Genomic DNA, 17,197 nt, shown 5'->3' with positions numbered 1-17,197 from the left:
ATCTCCACTTTACACAGGGAAATCCACAGCAAGGGGCAACTCCTCAATAAAAAGAGGTGTGAAGTAAAGTGTAAGACAGCTTCTCAAGATTACAAACATACTAATCAGCTTGCCTTCTATGACTTTCCTTCAACCTCTTACCGAGTTGGGGGTCCAAGTTCTCAGATGGAGACTAATCTAATTTCATTCTCACCAACAAAAGGCTGTAATCAATCTCCCTGCTTCTGGCTAACTGTTCACAGTATCTTCATTTTACTCAAAATGGAATAAGATGGGAAACTCCTAATTTCTCTTATTCTGAGAAGCTGAACACCATGGTTTAGTTTAGCTCAACCAGGCTAGATGTAGCCAAGTTTTTGTGGGATTTTCAACACAATAAGAGGAATTATGAAATTTTCAAACCAAAAGTTAAGTGGCCTCATGATTTGTTTTTATAATACAGTAGGCAACTATGGCTGGTTTTATAGACAGAATTCAAGTGGAATGACAATGGCGTTGATTAGCACCAGCATCTCAATAAGGAATGGGAATCAATTGTGTAATGTCCAAAAGAAAGAGAACAAAGAAGGACTATGGCATGTGTATTTCAGCTAGGACTTCTAGCCACAGTGCCTTATTTCCTTTGCTATCGTTAATCTACACTTCAAGACTAAACTTATTTCTACCTGTGTTGCCTTGCTTGGCTAAAAAAAAAAAAAAAAAAAAAAAAAGGCCTATTTAACACATAGTTTATCAATTTCAGGCTTTCAATGGCAATTCTTAAAAATCCCTGTCATTGAGGCTATGTGTAATTGTACTCTGTATACTCTAAAAATGGCATTTTCCCAAATTCTTTGCTCATTTTTCTTTCTCTTAATGTCATCCTTGAAAACTTTTTCTGTTATTTTTTCCCTCTTATGGGAAATTCAGATTTATGTTTTGCTATGGAGCTATGCTTTGCTCTTCACTGCTCTATTCCAAACGTGAAGAGAACTCATTTTCTTCTTTGTGACTATGTACATTCATATGGTCAGCCATCTGAAAATTGAAGTGGTGGATGGGCTTGGCCATTCAGACACACTGTTCTTTTGGGGGAATCCTCCTTCTCATGAAGGGTGAGCCCATTAAAAGCTTTTTTTTGTTGTTTTTTTACTACTTTTGGAAGTAATGAGACACATTACTCTGTGCAACTCAGCTCACATTTCTCCTTAGCTTCAAGATTGGTTCATGCCTAGAGACAGCTCTTCTGACAGTGAGTGACAGTTAAAGTCAGAAGTTCAGGAGGAGGTACAGTAAGATAACTTAGAAAAGAAAATTGTACTGCAGTTCAACCTTTACAGAGCAAAAAGTAACACCTCATGTCCAGAAAAGAGAGAGGCTTAGTTTTGTAATAAATCCAACATTTTTTCTAATAAACATGTTAGAATTTGTGAAATATCATTTAACACTTAATCAATATGCAATTTTTGAGTAATTGCTTTTCCCTCACATTATGCCTGGTATTATAAGGATACAAAAGAATTCTTATTACCTGACCTCAAGGGAAAGAAAAATGACTAATACACTTAATATTAAACCATAACAGAAAAGAATAAATCACTGACATCCTGAATAGTATGGAAGATGTCATTGATCAATTAATTCAGTACATATTATTGAGCATATTGGTGTGGTAGTCAATGTGCTTTAATCCTGAACAATAGAATCTTATTCTGGCCTTCATGAGCATTCAATTTTTTTTTTCTTTTTCTTTTTTTTTTTATTTGTTTTTTTTTTAATTTTTGTTTTTTATTTTATTTTTTATTTTATTTATTTAAATTTATTTATTTATTTATTTAATCTATTTTTGGCTGCGTTGGGTCTTCGTTGCTGCATGAGGGCTTCCTCTAGTTGCAAGCAAGCAGGGGCTACTCTTCGTTGCAGTGCACGTGCTTCTCATTGCGGTGGCTTCTCTTGTTGCAGAGCAAGGGCTCTAGGTGCGTGGGCTTCAGTAGCTGTGGCACCGGGGCTTAGTTGCTCCTCGGCATGTGGGATCTTCCCAGACCAGGGCTCGAACCCGTGTCCCCTGCACTGGCAGGCGGATTCTTAACCACTGCGCCACCAGGGAAGCCCGAGCATTCAATTTTAATTTAAACTTTCACGTGGAAGATGAACTTTACCTGGATCTACGTAGCTAAGAGTTGGATGAGATGGATGAATGTGAACTAACAATTGTGGGGAACTTAAAATGTGTTCAGTACAATAATGATCACTTTCCATAGATGATATCATTTTATCATAATAATCCTACAAAATAGGTTTATTCTTTCCTTCTTACACGTGAAAAAATAGTTCGTATCAAAAGTGTATAGAGAAATATTTACCGAACCCAAGGAGAAATATTTACAGGGCCCATCTCTGTTATCACAGAGCAGGCAATGAAAAATGGATTAGAAGCTGAGAGGCAATAAATTGATAAAAGCACAACAGGTAACTAAATAAATGATAGACTGACTTTCTTTGGGTCGTGGGGATCCTTGGCCAGAGAATATTTAAAGAGGTGTTTGGAGAGATAGGCAGTATTGGGACTGATTTTGTATAGCCTTTATATGGTAGAAATGAAAAGGTTTTTTTTGTTGTTGTTTTTTGGCGGTACGCGGGCCTCTCACTGTTGTGGCCTCTCTCGTTGTGGAGCACAGGCTCCGGACGCGCAGGCTCAGCGGCCATGGCTCATGGGCCCAGCCGCTCCGCGGCATGTGGGATCCTCCCGGACCGGGGCACGAACCCGCGTCCCATGCATCGGCAGGCGGACTCTCAACCACTGCGCCACCAAGGAAGCCCGAAAAGTATTTTTAAGCCTTTAGGGAAACATGTTAGTTTTGCTGGTAGTTTTTTGTACCATTGCATAAAGTGCCCTGTTCTCTCAGGAGTCTGTAGGTTAAATATATTTTGCATCCTGTAGGGTGATAGTTTGAAACATTGGCTCCATCCAAATAGCTTGAGGTCATAATTTGCCCAGCTGGCCATTGTTTCTAATGTGGTTGTTATATACGAATTCATATATAACCCATGAATTAAAGGTTTTATCTCCTGTTCCCTTTATCTCACTTTTACCTGTCTAATAAAGCAGTCTCATTGTAGGTATCTCCTAAAGCCTGCTTCAGGGAGAATTTTCTACATATGCAGTTTTCTACAGAAGAATGTGTTTGGTATTAACAGATTAACTTTCTTCCGTGTAACAATAATCAAGTTAATAACAATAAAAACCACCTAAAAATCTCTATGGTGTTTACAGTTTGCCAACTACTTTCATGTATGTTACACCATTAGTAAGTCCACAATAAAAAAATAATTAGAATTGGAATCAAGAACTTATTTTTGAGTTCTTTCTGTCACATACTTCTTGTTTGAAGTCATTCAAATTGTTTATGCAATCATTCTGTTTTGTCATGTATAAAATAACTATAATAACAGATACCTGCCTATGATAAGGATAAATAGGATAAAATTTTTAAATGCTTTGTAAATTTTAAAGTGTTTTATGTTTTATCATAATGACTTATGATTGTCATTATTTTATGAATGAATATTAACTAAATGGCATATTGAAGTATTTTTATATAAATTTTATATAAATTTATATAAATAAAGTATTTTTATATAAAGCATTTAAATTTTTAAATGCTTTGTAAATTGTAAAGTGTTTTATGTTTTATCATAATGACTTATGATTGTCATTATTTTATGAATGAATATTAACTAAATGGCATATTGAAGTATTTTTATATAAGTAATTTAGGAAAAACTCACAAGAGACCAGCTACTGAGAAGAGGGAGAATAAGAGGGAGGGAGGGAGGGAGGGAGAGAGAGAAAAAATTCAAATAATTAACAAGAGATACCAAGATTGGTTGACATTGCTGGACAGTCTTTTGAAATTTCTGTTTAACCAGTTCATGAAATCAGGGAGACATAAACATGACACCCACTAAAAGTCCCACAGACCAGCATATTCCCTATGTCTTCTGAGAAAGTAGTTCTACAAAGTACTAGTTTATCCTTGTTGACTTTGCTGTTTCTTTACATTAAGGGGAAAGCTATTTAACCATAATACTTTAGAAAAATATGTATGTGTAACATAATAATAAAACAAAGTTGAAAGGCTGTATAGCAGGTATACCAGAATTACGAAGATGTGGTAATCAAGACAGTGTTGTACTGGTGTAAAGAGAGATGTATAGATCAGTAGAATAAATTGAGTCCAGAAGTATAGCCATAAATCTGTGGTCAATTTATTTTTGAAAAAATTGATATTGACAAAATTTTTGATGAAATTCATGGTAATGTAAAAGAATTAAATCCTCCTTTTCCAGTAATGTTTAATTTCATGATTAATATATGATTATATTATACTTACAAAAAGTATACACACTAGAGAGAAGGCTCTTTTACCATGAACATCAGTCCTCTCCCTGTTTCCCTAGAGGGAAACATTAATTTGGTCCTGAATATTCTAGATCCTTTGAAATTTATTTATACACACACACACACACACACATACACACACACACACAAGTACACATACTATCATGCTACTTATATTGTTCTGTATGTTAAATGAACAACAGATCTTGCATATTTGTACAAATTAGCACAGTGAATTTACTTCATTCTTTTCTACATAGTATTCCATAGTACAGGTGTAGCACCGTTTATTACATGATTCTTCTATTCATGAACATCAGTTTTTCTCCCACAAATGTATCTTGATTACATATAATGCTTCAGGAGTGCTCTTGAATAAGTTTCCTTATGAGTTGGAAAGTGTTTTTTTCTGGTAAAAATACAGTTAAATGGAATTTCTAGGGGGTGTACTATGTGCAGTTTAATTTTAGAAAGCTATTTCGAAATTCTCCTCCAAAGTAGCTAAGCTAATATCAGCAATGTGTGAGAGATGTCTGTCCCTTTAGTATCACTAAAACTTAATATTATCAAAATTTAAATTGTTTACAGTCTGATGGGTAAGAACCTATTTTATTGTTATTTATTTGCTTTCTCTGATTACTAATGAGGCTGAGTATTTTTCACGTGCTTCTTGTTTGGTAATTGCATATTCATAGCCTTTGTTAATATTTTTATGGGGACATTTTATTTTTTCTTAAGGATTGTAAAACTTTTTCATATGACCTATATTATTACATGAGAGCCCTGACCATAATGAGCATTGCAACAAATAATTTCATAGGTGAAAGATGCTGAAGCCATAGAGTTCTAGTCCAATTCTTTTGCCTTTATATTTGAGGAAATTAAGATGACGAGAAGAAAGAGGGGTTCCCACATGTCACACAGTGAGTTTAGTGACAGCATCTGGTATTCAAGCTGGATTTCTTAATGCCCAGCACACTACATTATACAGACAATTTTGAATCAGTGTTAGATATAAACTTATTCCTATATTACATTTAGTAACCTAATATCTAAACAGTGGAATGTTGTCCCACAAAAATGTTGAAGTTCAAAAATTACCTGATTTGGTAGACAGGGCATTTAAAATACTTGAAATTAAAATAAACTACAATAGAGGCAAAATCAAATGACTTGACAGAGTCTATTTCCAATAGTTCAAAGTATATTATCAAGTTCTAACCTAATGTCTTATCCATTTAAAGGATCAATTTTATTCTATATTTTAAAAGCAGGGAAGAGTAATTTGAAAAAAAGACTAGGGCATCTAAATTTTCTCGTACTCTGTAGAGGTTAGTATAACCCTTAACCTAGCAGGATAAAGCATGGAATTAAAAGTAGTTTTTACAAAGGATAAATATTCTCTATAGACGCTAATTTCTTTTGAAAGTTGCCAACTTACACTGGAATTTCTAACAGCATTGTTGCTACATACTTCAAAATAACTTTGGGGAGAGAGTAGAAGGAAAGTTGCTTAACATTCACATGACTGTCTCAGTGCCATAAGTTGCACATTGTTTTTGTCTCATTTATTGAAGTTAAGGTGTAGTTTGAAATTTAAGGTAGTTTTGAAGTTGAAAGACAGCCAAGTAAATGAATGCATCCCATGGCTAATTTTAAAGTTACTGTATATCTTTCACAAAAAGTAAATTAAAGAACATAGTTATCCTCCTAAGTCACTTCAGTGATTCACAGCAGTGTCTTTACCAAAGATATTTTGACATTTCAGAACCATTATTATTATTAGATGATTATAATAATAATGAAAACAGCAGTCCTCATTTATTGAGGGCTGTCAATATTCATGACATTGCGCATGGGATTGGAAACTCAATCAATGAGCTGTGTACTGTCATTAGTACCATCTACAAATAAAGCAGCCAAACTTAGAAAAAAGCTAATAAATAGGAAACGTTTCTCCATTGCTCCTTTTGAATTCTGTAACTTGTCTGATTCACTATTTCAAATATCAAATATTAAAGTATTTAGTGTTTCCTACCTTGCAAAATTCTCTATTCTTCTACTTTTCCCTAATCTCTCATTACACAAAAAGCCACAAATAAAATAAATGCATATTTAACAAGTTAAACTCCTTATATTTAAGAAACCAGACTCCTGCCACGAAGATAATGCTAAAGAAAAATAATGGCTTTATGGTAAATATAAATAGGGTAAGTTAAAAATTTTTCAGTATTGAGAGTCATTTAGAGTGTCATAAAAACTATAATATATCCTTATGGGATGTTGGTATATTTTGATAAAGATTATACTGAAAAAAATAATTTCGGAATGATAGTTTCCTTGATTAGAATCATTTTCAGCTCTAAATAACAGAAAAGCTAACACACTAATGCTTCCACATATACAGAAGTTTTTGTCATACAAGATGTTTTTGAGAGGTGAGTTATTACATAAAGTTGATTTACTCCTCTCTGCAATGGTTTTGGCTATTCTTTCATGGTTGCAAAATGAGTGGGGAAGCCCCCATCATCCTATCCATATTTAAACAGAAAAAGGGGGATCATCTGCTTCTGTTCCCTTCACAAGGGAAGAAATCTTTCTCAGAACCTCTCCAGATGATCTTTGCTACTTGCACAGCAGGAGAGTGTGGGAACTGAGGAATCTTTTGTCCTAACTTGCTTAGGTCAAGTGTAATCTATCACCTGGGGCTGCACCAATACAATCATGCTTCTGTTAGCCAGGAAGAAGTGAGGGGATAGATGTCTGTTAAGAGGTTCTCTTGTTCAAAGTAGTGTGAATATATTTCAGCAAAGAAAATACTGTGATCTGTAGGGCTTAAGCTCAAAAACAAGACGCGTACGATAGACACCATATTGTAGTAACATTGTATAACTGTCAGAGTCAGACACTCTGGAATTGTATAACCTTCAACAAGTTGATCAGTCTCAATGAACCATAGTTTTTACAGAGATAAAAGTACTTGCCTCAAAGAATGCGGTATGAATCATCTGAGAAAATGCATGTGTCATTTCTGGCCTCTATTACATGCCTGCATTAGTTACAGAAAAGCCAGCTGTTGTAACAGACTTTAAAATTGAATGAAGACTCAAACTTCGTAGATGACTATTTGGTACTTACTTAATAATCAGATGTGAATATTCCCAGTGGCTCATGACTTCCCTCTATGAAGGACCCATTAAAAAACCATCATCCATTTATCATTTAGCTTGACCATGTAATGAGCCTTATACTCTTCCACATCTAGCTGGTAGAAGAGAAAACACGGGACAAAGAAGACTATTAATTCCTTAAAAATTTTTGCCCCCAAAGTGATACAAATCAATTTTGCTCACAGCCCACTGATGAGAACTAGTAACATGGCTTCACCTGGATGTAGGGAGCACCCCAGAAATACAATCCCTGCTAGATAACTCCCTCCCAGGAATAGACACACATTCAGGAAGAGGGAATATACATTTTGATGGCAACTAGTCATGCCTTCTACAATGCCCAGTAATTATTAGATGTATATTCCTTTCTAAAAGATGTAGATTCTAAGTGAGGGAAGCAATATGAACTATCTGGGATGAGTGCAGTGTGAGCCATATGGGTGGCTGATGAATGTTCACAGGAAGGAAGCACAGTATAGTAGCTTCATGGATTCTGAAGTCAGATTGCCTGCCTTCCAACTCCACCAATTCCTTGTTGTGTGATTTTCGGTAATTTGGAAATTTCTTTATAAAAATGGGGTTAGTAAAATTACCTAATCCTATACAGGTTATTTTGAGGATTAAATACTAATATATTTAATTAAAGCTCTTAGAACAATAGTTACTGGCATACCATATACTGTATAAGTACTGTACAGTATTTATAATGGATTTTGTTTGATTTCTGGAATATATATATACACACACATACATATAAAAACATATATATACACACACACATATGCACACACCATCAAGTATATAATAAACATTAACAAAGGGAAAGAGATAATGAGAAGCATGTTAAATAGTATTTGCCTGTCTTAGACTATGGGGCACACCAAATCCTCAGACGTGTAGAGTTACACTCAGAATGATAAGGAATGGTGCCTGCTAGACTGGAAGGGTCAGGAAAGTGTGTGTAGAGAAGGTGATTTGTGACAGAGCACTATGTAGCAACCAAGCATGGAGAGCTGCTTAGGGGTGGGATATCATTCCAACAATGTCTTGAAGAAGAAAGGAGACTGGAGATAGAATTTGAAGGAGAAGATATTGTTGGATATGAATTGAATCATATATGAAAGGAAGTTAAATGCCAAAGGAATTTTCCCAAGAGAATTTTCATTTTTTACTGGACTCATCTAGGAAAGGATAGTATGAGAGGATATAGGAAAATGATAATGGTGATATTGACGCTGATAACTTTGTACTTAAGGCAGAGAGAACTTAAGACAACTTGTAATTGAGAACTAGAAACAGTTATAAAAAAGCACTGAGGACCTAGAGTTTGAAATTGAAAGTGAATGCTAAATGAAAATCTTTAAGACCTCTTATAATTAATTATTATGATTTTAGTGACATCATTACCTATAATGAATATTGAGCAAAATAAATATATCCTATATAGTAACCACATAAATAGATACATCTAACTTTTTAAAAAAATTAAACAGTATTCTTTCATGTTGGTAAGAAAATTAATATCAGTGTGTTTTGCCTTTTCTCAATAATCAGCTATTTCTCACCAAGGTGGGATCAGAAGTAATTATATTATGAAAGTAGATAAAGGTTTACAGTCAGAAAAATCTGGCTTTGAATCTTGAGTTCACTAAATTACATGTGATATGGGTCTATGTTACTTAACCTACATATTATTTAGGGTGTTCTATCCTAAAATTATTAGAAGCTCTTACTAAAAATATATTGAGACAAAATGAAAATTTATTAATCCATATAATACATTCAAAAAGAGAGTCTAGCAGCACACTCAAGGGTTCAGATTCTCCTGATTTTTCTACTTTGCCATCCTCTCATAGTTGCTTTCTGTCTTAAGAGTGTCCCCTCCTAGTCATAAAATGTGTGCACAATTCCACGGCTTTCATCCTCACACAGTTACATGAAAAGCTGGAAGAGAGGCCATCTTTTCTTTGGATCCCTTTTAAGAGTAAATAAAATTTCTCAGACCACCCAGAAGACTTCGCCCAATGTCTCATAACTAAGTTACATTCCTTGTGTAATGATCACGAGCAAAAGGAACGATATTATTATGATTTTTGAAGAATGCCACAATCTTTTTGATCTATAATACTTAAACTACAAAAAATAAGAGTATTGTAGCTACTATAGGTGAGACTATAGTTGTGAAAATATTTGGATTTTTCCATAATTGTCACTCCTTATAATCTATGGGAAAAGGAAAAAAAATTCCTACATCACACACCTCTTGTCCACTCTCAGACCTATTAACTATTTTATTCAAAGTGCCTTTAAAGGAAAACCAGTCTCCATATTTTGCTGCACTTCCCAGGGAGGAACATACCTTTAAATTATTCAGCTAAATGTGATGGATAGGAAAAAGGAGAAACACATATAAGGCTTCCTGTCTGAGTTCAAACCCAGTGTGCAAGTGTTTTGATTTATATCTGAATCGTGGTTCAGAAAATAACTCAGTAATATATACTGTGTACGGCCCCGGGCGTCCCCGGGAGTCCCGACCAGCAGGACAAATCCTTGTGAGTCTGAGGAGGAACCTGTGGGGGTTGAAAAAAAGGGGAAGGGCAGGAGACGCGAAATAATGGAGGCAAGACAAAATCCTGATCAAGCCTCAAACTTTTATTGCTGCGGTAGCTGTATTTATACACTGCAGAGAAAGGGGGGCGGGATTCAGAATGAGGGAAGTACTTGGCTAATCATCATTGGTGCTGCGTGCGCGGGCTTTCATTTTAGGCGCGAACTTCTATCTCATAAATCAGGAAGAGAAGCAGGGTGTCGGCCATCTTCTAATGGCGAAAACTTCTTGGCTCCCAACAATATACAAAGTAAATGGTCAAACTAATATACTGCTGTTAGGCAGGAAGCAAGCCATGCTGTGGAAGAAGACAGCAGAAGCATCTCCTGCTACCTCTGTGAATAATATCGTCTAGCTCGAGCAATCCTTCTTTCCAAAAAATTGGATAAAGATGCTCTTAATTCCAGGGTTTTAAATTATGCATGTGTAGAGGTATTTTTTCCTCATTTAGCAAACTCTTAATTGTCCTCTCCAATGGCAGCAGTGGTATATACCAGCTTTTTGGATGAAAATAGAAACTGTTGAGAAATTCTTTTGGGTGATATTTGGGAATTTATACTTATTTTGGATCCTGGCACCTGCTCTGCTCTTATGGTAGGTGGATTTTGTAATTTGGAGTGAGTTCCAAGTGTTAGACTTGCTTAATGATCTAGAGAGACAGAAGGGATTGACCTACAAACTGGAAAGTATTTAGGATGGCTGATAGCTCCATGTGTGCGTGTGAGTGTTTTCAGGCCTGGTAACATCCATGCCTAGGGCTACCTAGCAATGTATTGCTTGAAGAGCACAGAAAGACCTACATGTGTTTAGATCAAGAGTTTAGTTTTTAACCCCCGCAGGTTTGGATGTTTCATGGTTTGAGGGAAGCTCTCGGACTATTTGCCAAGTTTTCATTTTGATAAATTCTTGTTGTTCTGGGCAACTTGCAAAATGGCTATGAATTCCACCTACCTTCATGACAGGAAAAAGATAGAAATCAAAGGCTGAAAAGATATAGAGCAGTAAACACGGTAAACAAAGACCAGAGTAAAATGTAAGCCATTGTTTTAATGCCTTATATATAGTGTTTTGCTATCACATTGGTTAAATACACCTCTAATCCCCATGGTACTATCTTTGACTCAGAGCCTTGCCTTACCACATACCATTCTGCACTTGTTTACAGCATGAGAGCTGAGACAAGAAGGCAGGCCATTGCCTTACTGGACCTCAGCTGGGAAATTTTACATCAGGCAACAAATTTTTCACCAATCTGTGCATGTCCACAAATAACCACAAAAAATGCCCCAACTATAGATTTTAGAACTGTAAGTAAATTTTAGCAAATAGGCAAATTTGCAAATATGGAATCCATGAATAATGAGGATTGTAAATGAGTGAATATATACACTTTTAAATTGAGCCATTTTGGAGGAGAGGCTGACATTCTCTCTTTTTTCCATTTGTTGCTGTTGTATTTGCCTCACTCAAGAAATTGCGGTAATTCTTACAAAGCTGCATGGAGGGTGGCATCATTTTAAACTGGAGGGAAAAAGGCTTCTGAGTGGTTGCCATGTAAAAATCACTGAAATAATTCTGGAGGTGACTAGCAATTTAACCAGTCATGAGATATGGTTCAGAGCTTGAGAAACAGTAGAATGTGGCAGTTAAAACGTAGGCTCCAGAATGAGAAATATTGAATTTACATCACAAACCCACTATTTCCTAGCTGTGTGATTTTAAGCAAATGATCTAACAACTCTAATCTTCAGTGTGCTTATCTGTAAAATGGAAATAATGTTAATAATGTATTATAGCGTTGTGAGGAGTAGCTGAATTAAATTAGCACACAATGTAAACGTGTTCTATCACAGAGAGGTTTGTTCAATATTTTTAAGCTATATCCATGTATTTGAGATGTATGTTTCATTTGCATTTTCTTGGTGCAGTTATTAATGGTACTCTTTCAATCTCAAAATGTCCTAGTTTGAATGATTAATTTTATGATCAATTTGCTAAAATAAAAAACTTATAGTTCTTTATTTAGATTGGCACTGTTTGTAACTCATGTTGTCAGGATTGAATGAGACAATATAAGGCAAAGCCTTATTTGAGATCTATGAGAACAGTGCTGTAGTCAACTGTTAAGTAGGCCTTCACCATGGCAGAGAGAACAAAAGGCACATATGCCAGCATGTTGCCATACTGGGACTAAATATGTGGTAAATCAAGATTTTCATCCTTTATTTCAGTTTAGGTTATTTTTGTCTTGTCACTGTTATAAAATCCAAGTCCAGGGAAATCAGGATTGTCCTAGGAAAACTGAGATCAGTAGCCACCTGAAAGGAAGTGTACTTGCTCTGACTAGATTTTTAAATTTACCACCTCCAATTTATAGGAATGAACCAAAGTTGAAAGCTATTTGTGAGCTTCCATAAACACAACCATTTTGTAATTAGTCCCTCCGGAAAGAGGAGCAGTATTGGGTATCAGAAGGTACCTTGCAGTTAGTAGAGGTAAGATTTTGTTAAATAGTTGTCTTTTAGTGGGTAAGTAAAATGTTGTTAAACCTAGGAAAGACACTGTAAGCAATCAGTTGATCATGTCTGTTTCAGGGATGAAGTTTTCCTTTTTTTATTTTAACACTTTCCCTGCTATAACCAAGCTAATAACTTTAAGATGCCACAAAGATCTCAGGGCATTATTTAGATGGATCTTCTTTGGGGGAACATATGTTTTTCTTTAGTGGAAGCTTAATATTTTGTAAGTTTTTGGTTATGACAGTTTCTTAACATTTCTAGAAAGTGATTGCATAGCAAAAGAAAAGAACAAAATACATTTTCCAATTAAAGCCCACTTTGGTCTTAAAAAAGTGAATTATTTTTCTTCAGTCAAGTTACTGAAGGAATTTGGAGAGTAAAAACCACCTAAAAGTAACAATAAAATAATGGATAAATAGCATTGTAGTCATATAACAGAATTCCATATGACAGATAAAAGAAATGAGTTAAATATGTATAGATAAACAATGATAGTTTAAAAAATGATGTTGAGGAAAATTATGGATACAGGGGCTATTTAAGTAAAGTAAAAACACGAAATACTATGCTATGTATTTTTCATGAAATCTTATATAAGTAGATAATTTTTGATAAAATATTAAAAAATAAATGTAAAGGGCAGCTATCAAATAAAGGATAACTACTCACCATATAGAAAAACTTTCTCTGAAGAGCAGGAGATCCTATTGGGAAGAGAAGGAAAAGGTGCTTCAACTTGATCTGTAAGGCATCGTTTATTTTGTTATTGAGTGGCCTGAAGCAAATTTGGAAAACATTCCTCAGAAACTTGAAGGAGGATCCAGACAGGGCTGGTGCTCAGAACACTGAGGAGATGGCACAGGATGACTGCTCCCTCTAGGACTTCTGAGAGAGGATGCTAAGGCTGATTGTGGGAGTGCTGCAATTCAAATGCTGGAGACTGGGAACAAGTGCTGATGCTAAGCCGATGCTGATAGGAGCAGCAAAGCAAAGACATCCCTTCCTTCTCCCACCTTTCAGTCTTCCTCTGGTACCTTCTAATGGCAAAACCTAACCAGAATTTCCTTGGAAGATGAGTCTGAAAATGTGTCTGATTCCAAGCATTACAGAGCAGAGTATAGAAAGTGTATTTATTGCTGAGAGACAATTGATAATTGATTGGCACTGTTTGTAACTCATGTTGTCAGGGTTGAATGAGACAATATATGCAAAATATTGTACCTGGCACATAGTCTATCCTTAATAATTTCTAGCTGAAATAAATAATAATCAAATACTTAGCAGCTATTTATAATGCAAAGAATCTCAGTGAGTTCTGTGGCTGACACACAAATGGTACACAAGCTAAGTATCTATTGCTATATAAAAAACTACCCTTAAAATACAATGGCTTTGTAACAACAGTCGTGTTATTTCATCTTATGAATTTGTGGATCTGGAGTTTGAGCAGTTCTCAGATGGCTGATTCTTCTGCTCCACGTGTCACTGAGCAGGGTCACATGATGGCATTCAGCTGGCAGCTGGGTTGGTTTGGAAGGGTCAACATGACTTCACTTTTTATTTGGTACTTCGTCAGAGAGAGCAGAAAGGCTGAGCTCAACCAGGTGATTTTCCTTCTATGTGTATTTTCAGGGTCTCTCCATAGGCCCCCTCCAGAGGGGAGCCTGTTTACATGGCTGCTCAGTGCTCCAAGAGATACAGACTGACAGAGCAACACACCATTCTTCTGACGTGTTAGTTTTCCTATTTTACAAAACTTCTGTTATTAAAGTACCTACTCAGCCATCGTCAAAAAGTCTGAAAACAATAAATGCTGGAGATAGTGTGGAGAAAATGGAAACCTCCTACACTCTTGGTGGGAATGTGAATTGGTTCAGCCACTATGGAGAACAGTATGGAGCTTCCTTAAAAAACTACAAATAGAATTACCATATGACCCAGCAATCCCACTACTGGGCATATACCTGGAGAAAACCATAATCCAAAAGATACATGCACCCCAATGTTCATTGCAGCACTATTTACAATAGCCAGGATATGGAAACAATCTAAATGTCCAATGACAGATGAATGGATAAAGATGTGGTGCATATATACAATGGAATATTACTCAGCCATAAAAAGGAATGAAATTGTGCCATTTGCAGAGACGTGGATGGACCTACAGTCTGTCATACAGAGTGAAGTAAGTCAGAAAGAGAAAAACAATTATCATATAATATTGCTTATATGTGGAATCTAGAAAAATGGTACAGATTAACTTATTTGCAAAGCAGAAATAGAGACACAGATGTAGAGAATAAACGTATGGATACCAAGGGGTGAAGGGTTGGTCAGATGAATTGGGAGATTGGGATTGACATATATACACTACTATGTATAAAATAGATAACTAATGAGAACCTACTGTATAGAACAGGGAACTCTACTCAATGCTCTTTGGTGATCTAAATGGGAAGGAAATCCAAAAAAGAGGGGATATATGTATACGTGTAGCTGATTCACTTTTCTGTATATCAGAAATGAACACAGCGTTGTAAAGCAACTATACTCCAATAAAAATTAGTAAAAAAAATTAAAGTACCTACGTCCATACAATGATTATAAGGGAAAACATTCAGACAGAGGGGCATGGTCCCAGAGAAAGGATAAAGATGATTTTACTAGAATGTTTTCTGTACAGTGGACACAGGGACTCTTCACCCAGAACCCTCTCAGTTCTGAAGGGTTTGTTGGTCCAGCTTCTGGAAGTGAAGATCCATGGACAGCCTTTGGCTATAGGTTCCTTCAGAGATAGTCTTAGCTGTAATCAGTTCACGAATAGTACCCTGAAACAACAGGGGCATGAATGCAGTGCTTAACCTGCAGGAGCCAAGTGGGCACAATTATTGTAATGAATGGCATTAGGGAGTCCTGACCCACAAAGCATTATAGAGATGATTAATAGGACCTGGAACCCTAGGAACAAAATAGAAAGGAAGCCAGAAAGGAGATCAACCATCTCCCCTGCCTCACAAGTGCATTCCCTTTATGTTCCCCTTAGATAATATCCCCGTGGGGCTTATCAAAACCTTTTTCTTTTGGTTTGAATTTACCAGTCTGGCCTTAGCCCAGGAACCCCAAAGCACTCCACCCACAGACTCTGATACAGACATGTGCCCCAAGTCCTATCTTTCTCTCTGTCTGCACTCTGTCTTGACCTCCCTATGTGGCCCCTCAAAGCATGCCATGTACTTCTTCCAGGACCTTCCTCCAGTAATAAACTTCTCTATTTCAGTTCCTCTTGTGGTCTGTTTCTGAACTGCAGTTCACAATCCGGCACCCTGTGTTCCACTTAAGTATTAATTTGGTAAGTGTGTTAACACTAGCCAATGTTATTTCTCCATTCTCTGAATATATAGTGGGAATAGACCTAATTAGTAGTTAGCACAGGCCCACATAAGGTCCTTGGTCTGTAGAGTAAAAGTTAACATAGTAGCAAAGTCCAAGTGAAAGGATCTTTCCTCCTGTCTTTCTCTCCTAAGCCAATAATATAAAATAAGGACATTGTTATCCTTGGGGATGGCAGAAACTAATGCCACTCACATAGCTCTAAAGTATGCACGTGTGGTGACACTCATCCTAGTGCTGTTTAATTTACCAATCTACCTTTTGTTAGAAACTAGGTGGAGCCTGGACAACACAGTAGACTCAACTGGGGTCACAAACTCAATGAAGTAGTGGCCCCAACTGTAGCCCCCGTGCCAGGTATGCTATCTTTGATTGAGCATAGTAACACAGTCTCAGGTGTGTGGTATGCTGTCTCTAACTTAAGGAATAATATTTCCTTCCCTGTTAGAAAAGAGAATCATAAATAGTTTGTATTCACATGGAATGGACAACAATATACATTCACATTTCCCCCCCGCAGGGCTACCATTGTCTCATTCTCCTTCATAGTATATTATGCTAAAGAAGCTTGGACTCTCTGGACGTCCCACAGAACAACACAGTGATTCACTATATTGATTAATCAAATGGAATAAGCATGAGCTGGTTACCATTTTGGAGGTGTTGGTAAGACAAATACCCTTCAGAGGGTGGGAGATAAAGCTTATGAAGTTTCATTGGCCTGTCATGTCAGTGACATTTTTAGGGAGCAATGGTTATGAGCACCCTGGGATATTCTATCCAAAGTGAAGAATGAATTATTGCATCATTTATATCCCACCACAAAGAAGGACATGTTGGAATTCCCTGGAGGTCCAGTGGTTAGGACTCAGAGCTTTCACTGCTGGGGCCCAGGTTCAATCCCTGGATGGGGAACTAAAATCCCATAAGCCAGGTGGCATGGCCAGCACAAACAAAAAAGGACATGTAATGTCTGATAAGCCTCTTCTGTTATGCAGGCAGCATATTCTTCATGGAGGAATATTGTCCAAGCTGTCATCTTTGATTGGAACTCAGAAAAGGAAAGCACTCTGCAGAAGGACCAAGCTGTGATACAATAGCCTGAGTGCTTGGGCCAGAAGATACAGAA

At 36.4% G+C, this 17,197-nt stretch overlaps 1 long non-coding RNA gene across 1 annotated transcript in view; it reads right to left on the bottom strand.

The window, feature by feature from the left end:
- Positions 1-13,512, bottom strand: part of LOC138842932 (uncharacterized) — a 59,188-nt gene extending 45,676 nt beyond the window's left edge. The window contains exon 1 of the long non-coding RNA XR_011377925.1: positions 13,348-13,512. This is a non-coding gene — a long non-coding RNA (uncharacterized lncRNA). The remainder of the gene's footprint in view (positions 1-13,347) is intronic.
- Between the last annotated feature and the right edge of the window lie 3,685 nt (positions 13,513-17,197).

The sequence above is a fragment of the Globicephala melas genome, chromosome 12 (assembly GCF_963455315.2).
Source record: "Globicephala melas chromosome 12, mGloMel1.2, whole genome shotgun sequence".
Lineage (NCBI taxonomy): Eukaryota > Metazoa > Chordata > Mammalia > Artiodactyla > Delphinidae > Globicephala > Globicephala melas.
The sequence above is the reverse complement of the archived record's forward strand: the minus strand, read 5'-3'. Positions and strand labels throughout refer to the sequence as shown.